Source organism: Schistocerca piceifrons, chromosome 1 (genome assembly GCF_021461385.2).
Source record: "Schistocerca piceifrons isolate TAMUIC-IGC-003096 chromosome 1, iqSchPice1.1, whole genome shotgun sequence".
In the NCBI taxonomy this organism is placed as follows: Eukaryota; Metazoa; Arthropoda; class Insecta; order Orthoptera; family Acrididae; genus Schistocerca; species Schistocerca piceifrons.
In genome coordinates, this window is record NC_060138.1 from 1,116,626,371 (window position 1) to 1,116,647,312 (window position 20,942).

Below are 20,942 nucleotides of genomic sequence, written 5' to 3' on the forward strand. Positions count from 1 at the left end.
TGCAAAAAGTAACAGTTCTGCTTGCTGAACGTTAAGTGGGAGGTCATTCACATGAATAAGGAACGGCAGAGGACCTAAAATTGAACCCTGTGGGACTCCCTTTGTGATAACTCCCCATTCACTAGAATTTATCACCATCCCAACATTATCTGTGCTATTCAGCACAACTTTTTGCTTTCTGTTCATTAAGTATGATTAAAACTAGCTGTGTGTATAGCCTTTAATTCCTTAAAACCTGAGTTTTTCTAAGAATGTGACATGATCCACACAATCAAAAGCCTTGCAGAGCTCACAAAAATACCAACTGGCGATAATTTTTTATTTAGGGCTTTTACTGTTTGATGGGTAAATGTGTAGATAGCATTCTCAATCGTGTAATCCTTCTGGAAACCGAACTGTGACATGCTGAGTAAACTATTTTCACTTAAATGTGAGACTACTTTTGAATACATAACTTTTTCGACTATTTTATAAAATGAAGTCAGCAATGAGATTGGTCTATAATTATTTAAGTCACTTTGTCCACTTTCTTATGAAGAGCTTTTGTTAACACCCATAGTGCGTCCACAATCACGTCGGGAAGCTGTTCACATGAACCACCTGAGTAGAAATGACAGCTCTGCTGATGAACCGCCCTTTTATACGTTGTGTATGGGATAACATCCCCATCTGCATATGTGCATATCGCCACCCCATGTCTTTTTGTCACCTCAGTTTGTTTAGGGAGTGAGGTAATAATTATGACAAATTTTACAGTTTGCTGTTGTCGCTATGATTTTCGCAACATGCTTAAGTCAGATCATGCACGTCACAATTGGTTATATGCAGACTAAATCTGTATTTAGCAAAGCGTTGTGATGGTAGCCATTTCGCGATTGCAACGTATGTGTTGAGGAATCTATTGTATCAGTAGTTAAACGGATTGTGTCAAGGAATTTTTCTTTTCTAAACGTTATTCATGATACTTCCTGGTGGATTAAAACTGTGTGCCGGACCGAGACTCGAACTCGGGACCTTTGTCTTTCGCGGGGAAGTGCTCTACCATCTGAGCCACCCAAGCACGACTCACGACCCGTTCTCACAGCTTCAATTCTGCCAGTATCTCGTCTCCTACCTTCCAAACTTCACAGAAGCTCTTCTGTTCATATCAGCGCACACTCCCCTGCAGAGTGAAAATCTCATTTTGGGTTATTCATGAAGTACATGAAATAGTTTTATGTTTACATGTTTGTATCCATGTGAGTGTTAGTGTCTACATTTATTATCTGAGACATGTTCTTACTTTCAAATACGAGGGCCGTTCAGAAAGTAACCTCCGGTTGATTTAAAAAAATACACCAAGTTAAATAAAAATATTTTAATATATACATCTTACAACTACATCTTTGCACTATTTTTCTACGTAGTCTCCATAGCGATTGAGGCACTTATCGTATCTGTTCACAAGCTTTGAAATTCCTTCTGCATAAAAATCACCCGCTTGTGCCTGGAGCCAGCCTGTGACCGCATCTTTGAGCTCTTCGTCGTCATCAAACCGCTGTGACCCGAGCCATTTCTTCAAATGCATGAAGAGGTGATAATCACTTGGCGCCAGGTCTGGGCTGTAAGGTGGATGGTTGATAACGTCCCAATTGAAGGACTCAAGAAGGGCCGTTGTTCTGCGAGCAGAGTGAGGACGGGCGTTATCGTGCAAAAAAACGATACCGGAAGTCGGCATACCACAGCGTTTGTTCTGTATAGCCCGTCGTAACTTTTTTATTGTTTCACAGTACACGTCTTGATTAATGGTCGTACCACGTTCCATGAATTCAACCAACAACACCCCTTTGGCATCCCAAAACACCGTTGCCATCAGTTTTCTGGCAGAAAAATCTTGCGAGGCTTTTCTTGGTTTGGTAGGCGAATTTGAATGTGCCCACATCTTTGATTGTTCTTTTGTCTCAGGGTTCACGTACTTAATCCAGGTTTCGTCACCGGTCACGATTCTGTTTAACAATGGTTCTCCTTCGTCCTCATAACGTGACAGAAAGTCTAATGCAGAGGCCATTCTTTGAGTTTTGTGGTGGTCGGTAAGAATTTTGGGCACCCATCGTGCACAGAACTTACGGTAACCCAATCTTGCTGTCACTATCTCGTACAAGAGAGTCTTAGAAATCTGTGGAAAACCAGTAGACAACTCCGACATTGAGAAACGTCGATTTTCACGAACTTTTGCATCAACTGTCTGAACGAGTTCGTCAGTCACCAATGATGGTCTACCACTCCTCTCTTCATCATGAACGTTTTCTCGTCCACTTTTAAATAAACGTACCCATTCACGGACAACTCCTTCACTCATAACTCTTGGTCCGTACACGGCACAAAGCTCACGATGAATAGCTGCTGCAGAATATCCTTTGGCTGTAAAAAACCTTATGACAGCACGCACTTCACATTTGGCGGGGTTTTCTATTGCAGCACACATTTCAAACTGCCACAAAAACTAAACTAGAGCAGGTACGACGTTCACTCGACCACGGCTTGATGCCGACTGACCTGTTGAGTGCGTGAACGCACAGATGGCGTCGCTACTCCCTCCACAACCCGCACTGTGACCAATCGGAGGTTACTTTCTGAACCGCCCTCGTATTAATCAAATATTAACTTTTAATCAGCCATGCTTTCTTCATTAAAATGTAGGAACTAAACTGAGATCGGTTTTTGATTTGCTTGATCACAGACCTACATATTTCCTCTTGATAAATGGATGCTTACTCTGCATGATCTTCCTGACATACATTGCACCAAGGCCTGTTTAGTGTCTTAAATCTTCATGCAGGCACTTCATTCAGGCACTTCATTCAGGCACAACAACTCGCCTGGCAGCTCTCACAGTCAGTTCTGAGCAGCAGCCTCCATAAGCCGCTCACAATCATGGACCACTTCCTGCTTCTGCACCGCCGCCACATCCGTCGGTGCGTTGGACAATCACTCAGTTCTGATCGTAAAGTTACGACAATGCAATTCAGTCCCTTCAGGCAGCTCAGTACTTTACGTGTCCGCCCCCAGTAGCTGAATGGTCAGGGCGACGGATTGTCAGTCCTCCGGGTCCGGGTTCGATTCCCGGCTGGGTCGGGGAATTTTCTCCGCCCAGGGACTGAGTGTTGTGCTGTCCTCCTCCTTCTCCTCCTCCTCATCATCATCCTATCATCCTCATCGACTGCAGATCGGCGAAGTGGCGTCAAATTGAGAGACCGGCAACCGGCGAACGGTCCGCCCGACGGGGGCCCACGCCATACGAATAAATAAATAAATAAAGTACATTACGCCACGGAGTGCAGTTCCATGAGTGCCGATCCGAAGATTACATTCCGACTTAGCAGTCGCCCTTTATGGGGTAGCAAGAAAGTTAGATAAGAGTCTGCAGAATTACTTTCAGTCATAGTGACAATATCAGAGAGGGGAAAGTTATTTAGATTTCAGTGTAATAGGTGTGGGACATCAAGTGCCATGAATTAGACTGCTACCAAAAGTTAAGTAAAGTTTGTAACATACTCTTAGTAAATGTCAATGGTTATTTCTTATTGTGAGCCACATTTCTCTTCTAACATCATCTTATCAAACAAGTGCGTAATTTAACATGAACTTTGCGAGCAATTCCAGTGAATTGTAGCAGTGAAAAAGTTTTCTGCTACCGTGGATGTTTGGGATGAATTAATAGTAACATTCAGTTGCAGCATCCCAACACATTTGCTTAGCAACGCATTGTATGGACATGTGATTTATCTCAATTACATTTTTACAAGTGCTGTGGCAGAGCAGGACAGCTCGTCCATTGTACAAGTAATATTACAGTTTTAGAGCCACGATTAACAATTTTTAGAGATGTTTAGGGAGCATTTTTCCGATTTTGTGTCCATAACTGCATCCATACTTCTGACACATTACAGTCTACCTCACAAAGCCCCGATTCTGGAAGGGAAACCTGTTGAGCAGTGTGTTTTATACGTGGCTACTTCTGATGTTCAGATCAATAATTATTAATGTCAGGGAACAAATTGCAAACTGTTAGTTTCCAGTCCAACGTAATAAAGTTCCACAGAATAGGCGAACAAATGGCTCTGAGAACTATGGGACTTAACAGCTGTGGTCATCAGTCCCCTAGAACTTAGAACTACTTAAACCTAACTAGCCTAAGGACATCACACACATCCATGCCCGAGGCAGGATTCGAACCTGCGACCGTAGCAGTCGCGCGCTTCCGGACTGCGCGCCTAGAACCGCGAGACCACAGCGGCCGGCAGGCGAACAAATACCCTATAATTTGTGCAACATTACTTCCGGTATAGCAATGTGATGTTACCGACGACAGTGCCACTACAGCAAAGTTAAAAGTTACTAAACACGGTTTTCCGAAATTCCTTCACTAAAGAAGACGAAGAAAATATTCCAGAATTCGAATCATGAACAACTGCCAACACGAGTAACTCAGACGTAGATATCTTCGGTGTGGCTAAGCAGCTTAAATCACTTAACAAAGGCAAGGCCTCTGGTCTAGATTGTACACCAGTTACGTTCCTTTCAGAGTACGCTGATACAATAGCTCCATTGTTAGTAGTCATAGACAACCGCTCGCTCGTCGAAAGGTCCGTACCCAAAGACTGGAAAGTTCCACAGGTCACACCATTATTCAAGAAAGGTAGTAGGTGCAATTTACGAAATTACAGGCCCATATCATTAACGTGGACTTGTAGTAGGATTTTACAATATATACTGTCTTCGAACGCTATGGTAACGGTCTATCGATACACAGTCAGCACGGATTCAGAAAACATCGTTCTTGTGAAACACAAGCTCTTTACTCCCACGAAGTGTTGAGTACTATCGACAGGGGATGTCAAATTGATTCCATATTTTTAGATTTCCAGAACCTCACAAGCGGCTTGTAATCAAATTGTGTACGTATGGAACATCGTCTCAATTATGTGACCGGATTCGTCATTTCCTGACACAGAGGTCACAGTTCGCAGTTACTGACGGAAACTCATACAGTAAAACACAACTGATTTCTGGATTTTCCCAAGGATGTGTCATAGACCTTCTGCTGTTCCTAATGTACACTCCTGGAAATGGAAAAAAGAACACATTGACACCGGTGTGTCAGACCCACCATACTTGCTCCGGACACTGCGAGAGGGCTGTACAAGCAATGATCACACGCACGGCACAGCGGACACACCAGGAACCGCGGTGTTGGCCGTCGAATGGCGCTAGCTGCGCAGCATTTGTGCACCGCCGCCGTCAGTGTCAGCCAGTTTGCCGTGGCATACGGAGCTCCATCGCAGTCTTTAACACTGGTAGCATGCCGCGACAGCGTGGACGTGAACCGTATGTGCAGTTGACGGACTTTGAGCGAGGGCGTATAGTGGGCATGCGGGAGGCCGGGTGGACGTACCGCCGAATTGCTCAACACGTGGGGCGTGAGGTCTCCACAGTACATCGATGTTGTCGCCAGTGGTCGGCGGAAGGTGCACGTGCCCGTCGACCTGGGACCGGACCGCAGCGACGCACGGATGCACGCCAAGACCGTAGGATTCTACGCAGTGCCGTAGGGGACCGCACCGCCACTTCCCAGCAAATTAGGGACACTGTTGCTCCTGGGGTATCGGCGAGGACCATTCGCAACCGTCTCCATGAAGCTGGGCTACGGTCCCGCACACCGTTAGGCCGCTCACGCCCCAACATCGTGCAGCCCGCCTCCAGTGGTGTCGCGACAGGCGTGAATGGAGGGACGAATGGAGACGTGTCGTCTTCAGCGATGAGAGTCGCTTCTGCCTTGGTGCCAATGGTGGTCGTATGCGTGTTTGGCGCCGTGCAGGTGAGCGCCACAATCAGGACTGCATACGACCGAGACACACAGGGCCAACACCCGGCATCATGGTGTGGGGAGCGATCTCCTACACTGGCCGTACACCACTGGTGATCGTCGAGGGGACACTGAATAGTGCACGGTATATCCAAACCGTCATCGAACCCATCGTTCTACCATTCCTAGACCGGCAAGGGAACTTGCTGTTCCAACAGGACAATGCACGTCCGCATGTATCCCGTGCCACCCAACGTGCTCTAGAAGGTGTAAGTCAACTACCCTGGCCAGCAAGATCTCCGGATCTGTCCCCCATTGAGCATGTTTGGGACTGGATGAAGCGTCGTCTCACGCGGTCTGCACGTCCAGCACGAACGCTGGTCCAACTGAGGCGCCAGGTGGAAATGGCATGGCAAGCCGTTCCACAGGACTACATCCAGCATCTCTACGATCGTCTCCATGGGAGAATAGCAACCTGCATTGCTGCGAAAGGTGGATATGCACTGTACTAGTGCCGACATTGTGCATGCTCTGTTGCCTGTGACTATGTGCCTGTGGTTCTGTCAGTGTGATCATGTGATGTATCTGACCCCAGGAATGTGTCAATAAAGTTTCCCCTTCCAGGGACAATGAATTCACGGTGTTCTTATTTCCATTTCCAGGAGTGTATATAAACGATATAGGAGACAACCTGAGCAGCCGTCTTAAATCGTTTGCGGATGATACTATCATGTACCGCCTTGTGAAGTCGTCAGACGATCAAAATCAACAGCAAAATGATTTAGAAAAGATAGCTGAATTATGCGAAAAGTGACAATTGACTCTAAATAATGAAAAGCGTGAGCTCATCCACATGAGTACTAAGAGAAATCGGCTAAATTTCGTTTACACGATAAATCACACAAATCTAGAAGGCTGGGAATTCAACTAAATACTTAGGAATTACAATTACGATGGTCGGCCGATGTGGCCGAGCAGTTCTAGGTGCTTCAGTCTGGAACCGCGCGACCGCTACGGTCGCAGGTTCGAATCCAGCTTCGGGCATGAATGTGTGTGATGTCCTTAGGTTAGTTAGGTGTATGTAGCTCTAAGTTCTAGGGGACTTATGACCTCAGATGTTAAGTCCCATAGTGCTCAGAGCCATTTTAACAATTACGAATAACTTAATTTGGAACGATCACATAGATAATGTTGTGGGGGAAGAAATTCAAAGATACGATCTATTGGCAGAACTCTGGATTACCTCCATGGACAGAACACTCAGAAAGCAGGGCTACTAAAGAGACTGCTTCCACTACGCTTGTCTGCTCTCTTCTGGAGTAATGCTGCGCGGTGTGGGATCCGCATGAGATACGACTGACGGAGCACACTGAAGAAGTGGTGGAAATCATTAAAACAATCTTCTCATGAAATTTTAGTCATCAACTTTCTCCTCCGAGTGCGCAAACATTTTGTAGGCGCCCATCTACACAGGACGAAACGATCGGCATAATACAATAAGAGAAATCAGAGCTCGCATGGAAATATTTACATGTTCGCTTTTCCCGCGTGCTTTTCGAGAATGGAATGGTAGAGAAATAGCTTGTAGATGGTTCCATGAACACTCTGCGAGCCACTTAATTGTGAATTGCAGTGTAATCATTTAGATGTAGATGTATAAAAACATGAAATGTTGTAATCTGCCTAACTTATAGGTAGCAAAGTAATCTGACTTAAGAAATCTTCTGATATCTATCAGTCGTTTGAGATACAGTAAATTTTGTATACTTTCTGTCAAACTTACTTCGTAGAGCCCGACATGTTTTCCGAAGCCACTGAATTAATTGTATCATGAATGGTAATGTAAGACTTTTGGCCCCTCTCGGGTAAATTTTATGCGAATGCACATAGTCATGTACCATCTGCGGTAAAAAAGAGGAGGAAATTTTGTGCGAATGCACATAGTCATGTACCATCTGTGGTAAAAAAGAGGAGGAAACAACAACCGCACTTACGCTAATGACTGACTCTTGCTTCATATTCAGTTGCGATCGATAACTTTTTTTACGAGGATCGCTTTACGCTGGAGGCCATTAAAACTGCAGCAGCAGGAACAATAACAAATAACGAAATTTTACTTATTGTGTGTGTGCAACATGTGGACGTATAGAGCAGTTATGGGGAAAGTTTAAAATGATTCTAAACCATACTCTCGGGAAGTATGTACCGAGTAAGTGCGCTAAGAACGAAACAGACCCACCGTGGTTTCATAACAAAATTCAGAAAATTCTGAGAAAACATATTATTGTACTCTGGGCACAAAAATGAACGGAGAAATGTCACTGGGCAAAAAGTTGCTAGAAAATCGTACATCTGTGGAAAGATCGATGCGCGAAGCATAGCAGTGCTTCCACCGCCGCACGTTAACGAAAGATCTTGCCGAGGTTCATAGAAAATTATGGGCGTGCGTAAAATTACGAAGAGGTTCGAAGGCTTCTATTCAGTCACTCGTCCACCAATTAGGTGGGACAAGAGAAGACAGAAAAACCAAAGCTGAAATTTAAATTTCGCGTTTAGAAAGTCAGTCACGTGGGAGATATGGTTCAAATAGCTCTGAGCACTATGGGACTTAACTTCTGAGGTCATCAGTCCCCTAGACTTAGTACTACTTAAACCTAACTAACCTAAGGACAGGACACACATCCATGCCCGAGGCAGCATTCGAACCTGAGACCGTAGGGGTCGCGCGGTGCCGGACTGAAGCGCCTACAACCGTTCGGCCACAGCGGCCGACCCACACAGGAGAATCGTACGAATTTACTATCGTTTGACAGTCGCACAATCTGCTATGTGGAGGACATAGAGACAGGCATTCGTGATGCTGGGAAGCGACTGAAAAAGCTGAAAACAAATAAGTCACCAGGTCCGGACGAAATCGTAATTCGGTTTTACGGAGAATTCTCTATGGCATTGGTTCCTTACTTATCTTGCATTTGCCGCGAATCTCTCGCCCAGCGTAAAGCCCCAAGTGACTGGAAAAAAGCGCTGGTGACTCCTGAATATAAGGAGGGCAAAGGAATGGAACTGCAAAATTAAGGTCCCATATCCTTAACATAATTTTTCTGCAGAATTCTTGAACATAGTCTAAGTTCGAATACAATAAATTTCCTTGAGACACAAAAGCTTCGGTCCACAAATCAGCATGGATTTAGAAAGTATCGCTCGTCCGATACTCAACCAGCCCTTTTCTAACATGATATCCTTCGAACTATGTATCAAGGGCAACAGGCAGATTCCATATTCATAGACATCCGGAAAGCGTTTTGACACGCTGCCACCTTGCAGATTATTAACGAATGTTTGAGCGTATGGAATATGTTAACAGTAATGTCAGAGGCTCGAACACTGTTTAAGTAATAGAACCCAGTTTGTTGTCCTCGACGGCGAGCGTTCGTCAGAGCCAAGGGTATCATCAGGAATGCCTCAGCGAAGGGTGATAGGACCACTATTATTCTCTACATTCGTAAATGGTCTGACTGGTAACGGTGAGTAGCTGTCTCCAGCTGTTTGCTGATGACACAGTAGTATGCGGAAAAGTGACGTCATTGAGTGACTGTTGGAGGATACAAGGTGACTTAGACAAAATTTCTAGTTGGTGTGATGAATGGCATCTAGCTCTAAATGTAGAAAAAATATAAGTTAGTGCAGATTAATAAAAAAAAAATCTTATGATGTTCGGATAATACAGTATTAATTGTATGGTTCACAGTCACATCGATTAAATACAGTCTAAGGTGAAAAAGAAAACCAGCGCACCACGAAGGAATTATCTGAATGGAACAGAAATACGTGTACAGACAAACAAGCGATTACAATTTCATAAAAACTGGAAATCTATTCAAGAGAAACAGCTTCACAAATTGAGCGAGTCAGTAACTCACTGTTCCACCTCTGGCCCTTGTGCAAGCAATTATTCGGCTTGGCATTGACTGACAGAGTTGTTGGATGTCCTCCAGAGGGAGGAGCGCGTTAGGCCGTCAAATTCCCGAGTTGTATGGACGGCCCTTCCCATAACGCTCCAAATGTGGACAGATCTGGCGACTTTGCTAGCCAAGGCAGGGTTCGGCAAGCGCATGACAAGCAGTAGAAACGCTCGCCGTGTGGTGGCAGGCATTACCCTGCTGAAATACTGCCATAATGGAGAACAAAACAAGGCGTAGAGTATCGCCGACGTCCCTTTATCCTGCAATGGTGCCGCGAATGACAACGAAGGGAGTCCTGCTATGAAATGTAATGGCACTCCAGACCATAACTCCTGGTTGTCGGACCATATGATGAATGGCCATCTCACAGATGTCTGGAGCGTCTAAAACATGTCTTCGCTGGTCATCGAGTCTCAGTTCGAAGCGGAACTCGTCACTCAAGGCAATTCTGCTTCAGTGACTGAGATTCCAGGCCGAGGACGTCCCGAGCAGCAGTGGGATAGCGACCTGACTGTCGGCCACGATACGTCCTGACAACCAGGAGTGATAGCATGGAGTGCCATTTCTTTTCCTAGCCAGACGGCGCAGCCCCCCCTGCCCCCCCCCCCTACAGTACAACTCTACACACCGTTTTGTTGCGCATCCTGGCGAGCCGTCCTGGGCTTAGATTTCAGTAAGATAACGCCCGCCCGCACCGGGCGAGAGTTTCTACTGTCTGTCTTCGTGCTTGTCAAATCATATCTTTGCCAGCAAGGTTGCCGGATTTCTCCCCAACTGAGTAGGTTCGGAGCATTGTTGGCAGGGTCCTCAAACCATCTCGGGATTTTGACGATCTAACTCGCCAATCTGGAGACATTCTCACATGATATCGCTCAGGAGGACAATCGAAAACTCTATCGATCCTTGCCAAACCGAATACCTGCGTGCATAAGAGTCAGAGGTGAACCAAAGCCTTATTGACGTGCTCAGTTTGCGGAGCTCTTTCCTTTGAATGAATCATCCAATTTTTCTGAAATTGTAAACATTTGTTTGTACATTACATATACCGATTTCCGTCCCATTCGGAATTCTTTCGTACCACGTCGTTTTTTTTTTTATTTCCTTAGAATGTCTCTAGGCATGGGCTATTGTTGCAAAGCGACATACAATGCAAGGAGAACCTAAGCATGGCAGCAAGGAGAGCGAATGGTCGACATCGTTTTATTGGGAGAATTCTAGGAAAGTGCACATTGTTTATAAATAAGGCGGCGTACAGAAGACTCTGGCGACCCATTCTTGAGTATCGCTCGAGCGTCTGAGATCCCCACCAGGTCGGATTAAAGGAAGGCACGGAAACAATTCAGAGGCTTTGTGTATTGGGTACTGAACTGGGGACCTAGAAACGACGGATAGGCTTCGTTCCCGCCGTAGCCCTCAGTGGTTCACACCCAAGGTTATTGTGCGGTTCGGCCCCCAGTGGACCTCCCCCCCCCCTCCCCCCTCAAATGTTTGCGTGGCAGAGTAATTATGGTGTACATGTAAGTGGAGACAGTATTAGGTCAGCAAAAGTGGACATTTGTAACTGAGGTGGAATAAGGGGAACCAGCCAGCATTCGCTGAAGCAGATGGAAAGCCGCCTTAAAACCATCCACAGGCTGGCAGGTACACCGGGCGGATTCGTGCCGGCGACCGGCACGCCTTCCCGCTCGGGAGCAGCGCGTTAGACCTCGCGGCTAGCCGGGCGGGCTTCAGAGGCTTATTGCCAGCTTTTTTACGGGTATTTTGCGTCAGTATTACGGAGATTCTCCGTGAACTCAAACGGGAGGGAAGAAGGCTTTTTTTCGCAACATGCTATAGAGAATGTTTGAAGGACCGGCTTTTGTGACGGACTGGTGAAAGCTACTGCTGCGACCGACGTCCGTACATCTCGCCTAAGGACTCAACAGAAATTAAAGCTCCGTTTGGACAACGGATACTAACATTAGCTCAAAGAATTATAAAATAAGGATTTGCCTTATGACGTCGAGTAAGACTTGGGTCAAGGCGACGGCCGGCCAGTGTGGCCGAGCGGTTCTAGGCGCTTCAGTCTAAAACCGCGCGACCGCTACGGTCGCAGGTTCGAATCCTGCCTCGGGCATGGATGTGAGTGTTGTCCTTAGGTTAGTTAGGTTTAAGTAGTTCTAAGTTCTAGGGGACTGGTGAGCTCAGATGTTAAGTCCCATAGTGCTCAGAGCCATTTGAACCATTTTTGCCATGGGTCAAGGCAGTGAGGAGAAGCAGTATTTCTTTACTTTAAGTACCAATATCTATGGCTATTACAGACAGTAAGATCGTAATAAAGCGAAATTCGTGATTGGGCTGACCATTTCTCGTAATGGAAGGAGCAGAATGTTATGTTGGATGGAGAGCTCCCGACAGATGTAGAAACATATTCAGGTATGCCCCATGAAAACGTGTTGCGACCTTTGCTGTTCATGTTCATTATTAACTCTAACCCAAGAATTTTCGCAGATGCAGTTATCTATAATGAAGGACTCTCTGAAAAAGGTTGCACAGTCATGTGTGAGGTCTGATAAGGTTTAAAACTGGTGCAAACATTGCTTTAAATGTTCGGAAATGTAAAATTGTGCACTTCAAGAAATGAAAACAACATAGTATTGTATGAAAGCAATAACAGCGACTCACAGTAGGAATAGGTCAACTCGTACAAGAAACTGTTGTATGAATTTGTAGGGGTATGAAATGGAAAGATCACATAGGCTTAGTCATAGCTAAACCAGGTGCAGACATCCCTTCGTTGATAGAATATTAGGGAAACGCAATCAGTCTACAAAGAGGGTTACTAACAATGTTCCTATACAACTTATCTTAGAATATTATTGAAGTGTGTGGGAGTAGTACCAAATAGGAGTAACGGGGAATAATGGATGTGTACACAGAAGAGCAGCACGAATGAGCGGTCACAGGTTTGTATGACGCGAGGGACTCACGGAGACGCTGAAGAAAATAAATTGGCAGGCTTTTCAATATAGACCCGAACTATGCTGCGAAAATCTACTTAGGGAGTTTCTTCAGGCAACTGTAAGTCATAAGTCTAGGAATATATTACAACCCTATGTGTACCACGAGGACAAGATTAGAGTAATTTCAGCCTGCACAGAGACTTTTCCTTCCCGCACTCTGTGTATGGAATGGCAAAAAGCTATCATAAATGGTATAATGTGAAGTAGCCACTACCACGCATTTCAGTGGTTTGCAAGGAATGGACGTCGATGTAGATGTAGAAACACGTATTTTTCGCGGTGGAAGGAAAGATGTTAGTATCGTGGTAACGAGTGACGTAACAAAATTTGGAGGACCGGAAAAGAGGGAGAAGACGTGGTGTTGGTGAGAGAAGTGGAGAAGAGTAATGAATGGTGTGAGAGGTTAGGTAGGAGCTCGGGTGTAGGCTTCACGTAACGTGAGGAGGCCGGGGCTCCTGCGCGCTCCGTGAGGGGGAGGGAAGCCTTGGAGAAGGCGAGCGCCACTTTGCACCCGGCTCATTAGCCGCCCAGAGCGCTGCGTTCAATCAAAGGGCCGCCCCTCCTGCAGAGGACGCTGGCGTCGCCTCGCAACAACGACCTAAAAGTCTGGGGCCACTTCCACACGGTCGGCTGCGCATCTGGATGCAGTGAGCTACCGTGGGGAAAATAGAAGCAGTTTTCATGAATATAAGAAATGTGAATATCAAAATTATATCAGATTAGGAATATTTTCTCTAAATTTACGCTGCAGTGTCATGGGATATCTCCCTAATATCGTGTTGGACCTCCTCTTGCCCGACTTAGTGTAGCAACTCAAAGTAGCTTGTACTCAACAAGTCGTTGGAAGTGCCCTTCGGAAACAATGAGCCTGCTGCCTCTAAAGCCGTCCATAATTGTGAAAGTGGTGCCAGCGCACGATTTTATGCACGAACTAACCTCTCGATTATGTCCCATAAATGTTCGGTGGGATTCATGTCGGGCCATCTGGGTGGCCAAACCATTCGCTCGAGTTCTCCAGACTGCTCTTCGACCCAATCGCGAACAACTGTAGCCCGGTAGCACGACAATGTTTTTTGCCAACATTAAGTCCTCAGACTTCAAGAAGAATATAATAATCCCAATCCCAAAGAAAGCAACTGTTGACAGATGTAAAACTTACCGAACTATCAGTTTAATAAGTAACAGCTGCAAAATACTGACACGAATTTTTTACAGACGAATGGGAAAACTGGTAGAAGCCGACCTCGGGGAAGATCAGTTTGGATTCCGTAGAAATATTGGAACACGTGGCGCAATACTGACCTTACGACTTATCTTAGAAGAAAGATTAAGGAAAGGCAAACCTACGTTTCTAGCACTTGTAGACTAAGAGAAAGCTTTTGACAATGTTGACTGGAATACTCTCTTTCAAATTCTAAAGGTGGCAGGGGTAAAATACAGGGAGCGAAAAGCTATTTACAATTTGTACAGAAACCAGATGGCAGTTATAGGAGTCGAGGGGCATTAACGGGAAGCAGTAGATGGGAAGGGAGTGAGACAGGGTTGTAGCCTCTCCCCGATGTTATTCAATCTGTATATTGAGCAAGCAGTAAAGGAAACAAAAGAAAAATTCATGGAGAAGAAATAAAAACTTTGAGGTTCGCCGATGACATTGTAATTCTGTCAGAGGCAGCAATGGACTTGGAAAAGCAGTTGAACGGAATGGACAGTGTCTTGAAAGGAGGATATAAGATGAACATCAACAAAAGCAAAACGAGGATAATGGAATGTAGTCGAATTAAGTCGGGTGATGCTGAGGGAATTAGATTAGGAAATGAGACACCCAAAGTAGTAGATGAGTTTTGATATTTGGGGAGCAAAGTAACTGATGATGGTCGAAGTAGAGAGGATATAAAATGTAGACTGGCAATGGCAAGGAAAGCGTTTCTGAAGAAGAGAAATTGTTAACATCGAGTATAGATTTAAGTGTCAGGAAGTCGTTTCTGAAAGTATTTGTGTGGAGTGTAGCCATGTATGGAAGTGAAACGTCGACAATAAACAGTTTGGACAAGAAGAGAATAGAAGCTTTCGAATGTGGTGCTACAGAAGAACGCTGAAGATTAGATGGGTAGATCACATAACTAATGATGAAGTATTGAATAGAATCGGGGAAAAGAGTAGTTTGTGGCACAATTTCACAAGAAGAAGGAACCGGTTAGTAGGACATGTTCTGAGGCATCAAGGGATCACAAATTTAGCTTTGGAGGGCAGCGTGGAGGGCAAAAATCGTAGAGGGAGACCAAGAGATGAATACACTAACCAGATTCAGGATATAGGTTGCAGTAAGTACTGGGAGATAAAGAAACGGGCACAGGATAGTGTAGCATGGACAGCTTCATCAAACCAATCTCAGGACTAAAGACCACAACAACAAGAAGTCCATGAATGGCTACAAACAGTCCCAAAGTGGGCGAAAATAACAGTTTCCAGCCAATGATCGGTCAAATTGGACCAGAGGACCTAGTCCATTTTAACACCATAATTAATAATATAAATATTTTGTACTGATTAATTCTGTTCAATGTCAAGTATGTATTTTTCACCATGTAATGTCTTTGACCTATTGTAATGAAGTGCAAAGTTGTGTAAAATGTGTTCTCTTTACTATTTTAGTTCTTTGTATTAATTGGAGTAAATTGTTATATAAATATGTGGCTTTTGTGTTGACATGTTAATGTATTTAAATATTAAGATTTTTAAAAGATGTTTTTTTACAACTATGTACAAGCTGGTTCATACTTAGGGACTTGCATAGTATAAAATGAAAAGCAACAGTACTTTCCATTTGTAACGGAAGTGAGTTGGCGTGTGGCAAAATGTGGTTGGCGCGGACTGAAAGGTGGATGTGGCGCTCAATCTGGGCGCCAAGTGAGAGAAGACAGTCAGTCTGCAGCCGGCTACTGGACAAGTCTGGTCTGAGCAGCAATTGAGTGAATAGCGCAAGTGCCGAGGGTAGCATCCAGTACCTGGATTAATATGGAAAGGCCTCGGATGTGTGTACGACTCTAAAATGGTGCTCTATTATTGGAAAAGGCTCTAAAGCTGGTAATTTCGTCGCTTGGAAGACAGTAGTAGAACAATTACATCCAGAGGAAGGACCAGGTAGCCATCATGTACTCGCCACCAATATTGCGCCATCACTTCAGCAAATCTAAGAGTTGAAAGTATGATCCAGTACATTTAAGTGTTGTTTAATTTGCAATAATAAGACAAATTATTATAAACTGTGTGTCCGACCCTTGAATTGGTTCCTCTCATCATACCTCTTAGGATTCATTCCACATAATTACTAACATCTGAGTATCCGGTATGTCAAAAACGATTGAAAATAAGTGATTGTTGGTGTTGCTTAATTCTGAATGCAAAAAGATGTATAGAGATACTGTGGTATCAACTGAAGTTAAGGGAGGAAGCTAGTGTTGCATTTAAGAAAACTTCCATAGTGACTGATTTGCTTTACTCTAAAGTGTTTGCGCTTTAAAGATTAACTGCATTAAATACTGTTAGTGAAAATTGCTGGTTGTATAAATGGCAATAAGACAGCAAGTTGTCTTGAAGTTAGAGTGTAAATGAATTTAAAGTCATAATTAAGGATCTGTATGGAAAATCACTGGCTTTAACAGTTTTAAAAGCCATGCAAGATGAGTGAGATTTGTGAAAAAGTAATACCTAAATTTGCATCTACCAAATCGCCTCAGAAAAGTGTATTTAGTTTGCTTTATGGTAATGAACAGTTTAAGAGTCCCTAATTTGGAGTTGCTTAAAATGAATAGACCTATTTCAGTAATGAATATATTAATTGCAGTTGAAGCAAATTTTGAGTTTTGAATGCTTTGTGGTGTAAAAATTGGAAAGACAGTTTGAGGTCCCCACCTAAGTTTTTGTCTATAAAAGATAAAGTTACAGTAATTGCTTTTATTAATAGAAATAGAAATAAGATTGCTTCATAGTGAGTGTAAAAATCCTGTTGCCAGTGACTTTTAATTATATTTGTACTACATGAAAAGTAACTATTGAAACAGGACCATGTCCATGTCCATTTTTGGTTTAGTAGTTTAGTAGTCATTCACAACATTTGATGATGAGATCATTTGTTTATGACAAAGTATTACTGTTGAGAAGAGATAAAGTGTCAATTGTTTCTGTGAGAGCTTGCACATACTATTTATGACTGCTAGTATTCACTGTATCACTTATCTTATTATAGTAGAGTTTCATTGCACTTCTCTGGGAAAGAAGTAATGGTAGCTTTCCTTTACCAAAATTCAATACAGATTCTTTAAAAGTAATGTTTCATATTACTATGCCTAATTAGGCTGGCGACCGTATTTTATTTAAGTATGCTTGGTCACTTAAAAACATTTTCCAAATTTCAGTCTTTAGCTTTCTGGTTTCTACTGTTATATTCAGGTTCGATAATCCAAATCCATTAGGTAACTCACGTCAATTTTACTTAAATCCTCCCAGAGGGTAACATTTACTGCATCGTAATACCATACTTAGTAATACACAATGTATGTTGATATAATACGCGATGCAGTATAGTGTTATACACTCCACGCAACACACAACACATACCATTATGGAGCACCACCAGCTTGCACAGCACCCCAAGGTTTTCCAGTCGTCTAGGGACCACTCGATGTGGTCATGAGTTCAACAGAGGCGCTGCAGGCGATATCGAGCTGTTAGCAAAGGCACTCGCGTCGGTCGCCTGCCGCAGCCCGTTGACGCCAAATTTCTCCGCACAGTCCTAACGGATACGTTCGTCGTACGTCCTACATTGATTTCTGCGGTTATTTCATGGCGTGTTGGCTGTACAGGGTTACTACAAATGATTCAAGCGATTTCACAGCTCTACAATAACTTTATTATTTGAGATATTTTCACAATGCTTTGCACACAAATACAAAAACTCAAAAAGTGTTTTTAGGCATTCACAAATGTTCGATATGTGCCCCTTTAGTGATTCGGCAGACATCAAGCCGATAATCAAGTTCCTCCCACACTCGGCGCAGCATGTCCCCATCAATGAGTTCGAAAGCATCGTTGAAGCGAGCTCGCAGTTCTGGCACGTTTCTTGGTAGAGGAGGTTTAAACACTGAATCTTTCACATAACCCCACAGAAAGAAATCGCATGGGGTTAAGTCGGGAGAGCGTGGAGGCCATGACATGAATTGCTGATCATGATCTCCACCACGACCGATCTATCGGTTTTCCAATCTCCTGTTTAAGAAATGCCGAACATCATGATGGAAGTGCGGTGGAGCACCATCCTGTTGAAAGATGAAGTCGGCGCTGTCGGTCTCCAGTTGTGGCATGAGCCAATTTTCCAGCATGTCCAGATACACGTGTCCTGTAACGTTTTTTTCACAAAAGAAAAAGATGCCGTAAACTTTAAACCGTGAAATTGCACAAAACACGTTAACTTTTGGTGAATTGCGAATTTGCTGCACGAATGCGTGAGGATTCTCTACCGCCCAGATTCGCACATTGTGTCTGTTCACTTCACCATTAAGAAAAAATGTTGCTTCATCGCTGAAAACAAGTTTCGCACTGAACGCATCCTCTTCCATGAGCTGTTGCAACCGCGCCGAAAATTCAAAGCGTTTGACTTTGTCATCGGGTGTCAGGGCTTGTAGCAATTGTAAACGGTAAGGCTTCTGCTTTAGCCTTTTCCGTAAGATTTTCCAAATCGTCGGCTGTGGTACGTTTAGCTCCCTGCTTGCTTTATTCGTCGACTTCCGCGGGCTACGCGTGAATCTTGCCCGCACGCGTTCAACCGTTTCTTCACTCACTGCAGGCCGACCCGTTGATTTCCTCTTACAGAGGCATCCAGAAACTTTAAACTGTGCATACCATCGCCGAATGGAGTTAGCAGTTGGTGGATATTTGTTGAACTTCGTCCTGAAGTGTCGTTGCACTGTTATGACTGCCTGATGTGAGTGCATTTCACGCACGAGATACGCTTTCTCGGCTCCTGTCGCCATTTTGTCTCACTGCGCTCTCGAGCGCTCTGGCGGCAGAAACCTGAAGTGCGGCTTCAGCCGAACAAAACTTTATGAGTTTCTCTACGTGTCTGTAGTGTGCTGTGACCATATGTCAATGAATGGAGCTACAGTGAATTTATGAAATCGCTTCAATCATTTGTAATAGCCCTGTATTTTAGAACTGACAAGTTTACGCAAATGCCGCTGCTCTCGGTCGTTAAGTGGGGGCCGTCGGCCAGTTCGTTGAGCGTCGTGAGAGGTGATGCCTGAAATTTGCTATTCTTGACGCTGTGGATCTCGGAATATTGAATTATCTAACGATTTCCAAAATGGAATGTCCCATGCTTCTAGCTTCAACTACCATTCCACGTTCAAAGTCTGTTAATTCCTGTCTTTCTGGCATAATCATGTCGGAAACCTTTTTACATGAACCACCTGAGTATGATGACAGCTCCACCAATGTACTGCCCTTTTACAGCTTGTGTATGTGATACTACTGCCATTTGTAAAGTGCATTTCGCTAGCACATAACTTTTATCACCTCAGTGTAAACTCATAATTAGATTAAGGACCTAGCTCATGCTTTTATGGTTCAAATGGCTGTAAGCACTATGGGACTTTACATCTGAGGTCATCAGTCCCCTCGACTTAGAACTACTTAAAGCTAACTAACCTAAGGACATCACACACATCAATGCCAGAGGCAGGATTCGAACCTGCGACCGTAGCAGCAGCGCGGTTCCGGACTGAAGCGCCTAGAACCGCTCGGTCACAGCGGCCGGCCGTGCTTTTATAGCATAAAAAGATGTGGAGGTGAAGCAGGACCTGAAGCCAGCGACACAGGTCCGGGTTAGTAATTAGGTCACGCACTGGCGTTAACTAGGCGCCGGTAAGTGACCCTGCAGGAGTCTGGAGCTCTGCTGCTTCCGCGTCACAGACATCTACGAGACGAAACCGCGCTGGTGGCCAGGAAGAACTGCAGCTGAATAGGCTACCAATTACAACAGGCTGGTGATTGCCGTCGCTCTTTGTATTATCATGCTATCTCATTTTTCAAAATTCTTCTTGTAACCTCCCCACAAAAATATAAAAATGAAAATGAACCACGTGTAACCTCCCACAGAAATAAGAATTAAATGAATTTTTAAATATTGTAACCTCTGAACAAAATTGGCTCCCATTTATAATCTCTGTGCAGAAATGCATTCACATTTAATGTTCCCACAAAATTCTTTTCTCATTTAATGTTATGTTCGAAACAGAAAAATTCCTAAACACTAAAATAAAATAAAAATTCAGTAACCTGGTAAGTTTTATGACGACAGCAGCGCTGCGCCTCGGCCCTGTATTCTGAATAAAAAAAGCGAAAATTCTTACCTCAATAAAAACTGCGAATATATCTGCTCTTACATAAAGAAATTTTCGGCACAGCTGGCCTATGCTTTGTGATTCATGAAAGGAAAGATAGTCCATTGAATAAAATCTTTAAATTGAAATGAATGCTTTTTTTTAAAAAAAAATTACTTTATATTATAAAAATTATTATTGGGGCATTTTTTAAAAGAAATTGGATGACAGTTAACATACATTACTGGATATGCGCAAGGCTGCTTCTTTACCTTCTACAATAATACTCATCCTCCAGAGTCCCGACCAGAGCGGACTGCCGACACGCGCCGACGCACGCAGATTACTGCAGGCTACTGAAGACTCCCGAGGACATGCAGCTTTACTGATTAAATGATGATGGCGTCCTCTTGGGTAAAATATTCCGGAGGTAAAATAGTCCCCCATTCGGATCTCCGGGCGGGGCCTACTCAAGAGGACGTCGTTATCAGGAGAAAGAAAACTGGCATTCTACGGATCGGAGCGTGGAATGTCAGATCCCTTAATCGGGCAGGTAGGTTAGAAAATTTAAAAAGGGAAATGGATAGGTTTAAGTTAGATATAGTGGGAATTAGTGAAGTTCGGTGGCAGGAGGAACAAGACTTTTGGTCAGGTGATTACAGGGTTATAAATACAAAATCAAATAGGGGTAATGCAGGAGTAGGTTTAATAATGAATAAAAAAATAGGAGTGCGGGTTAGCTACTACAAACAACACA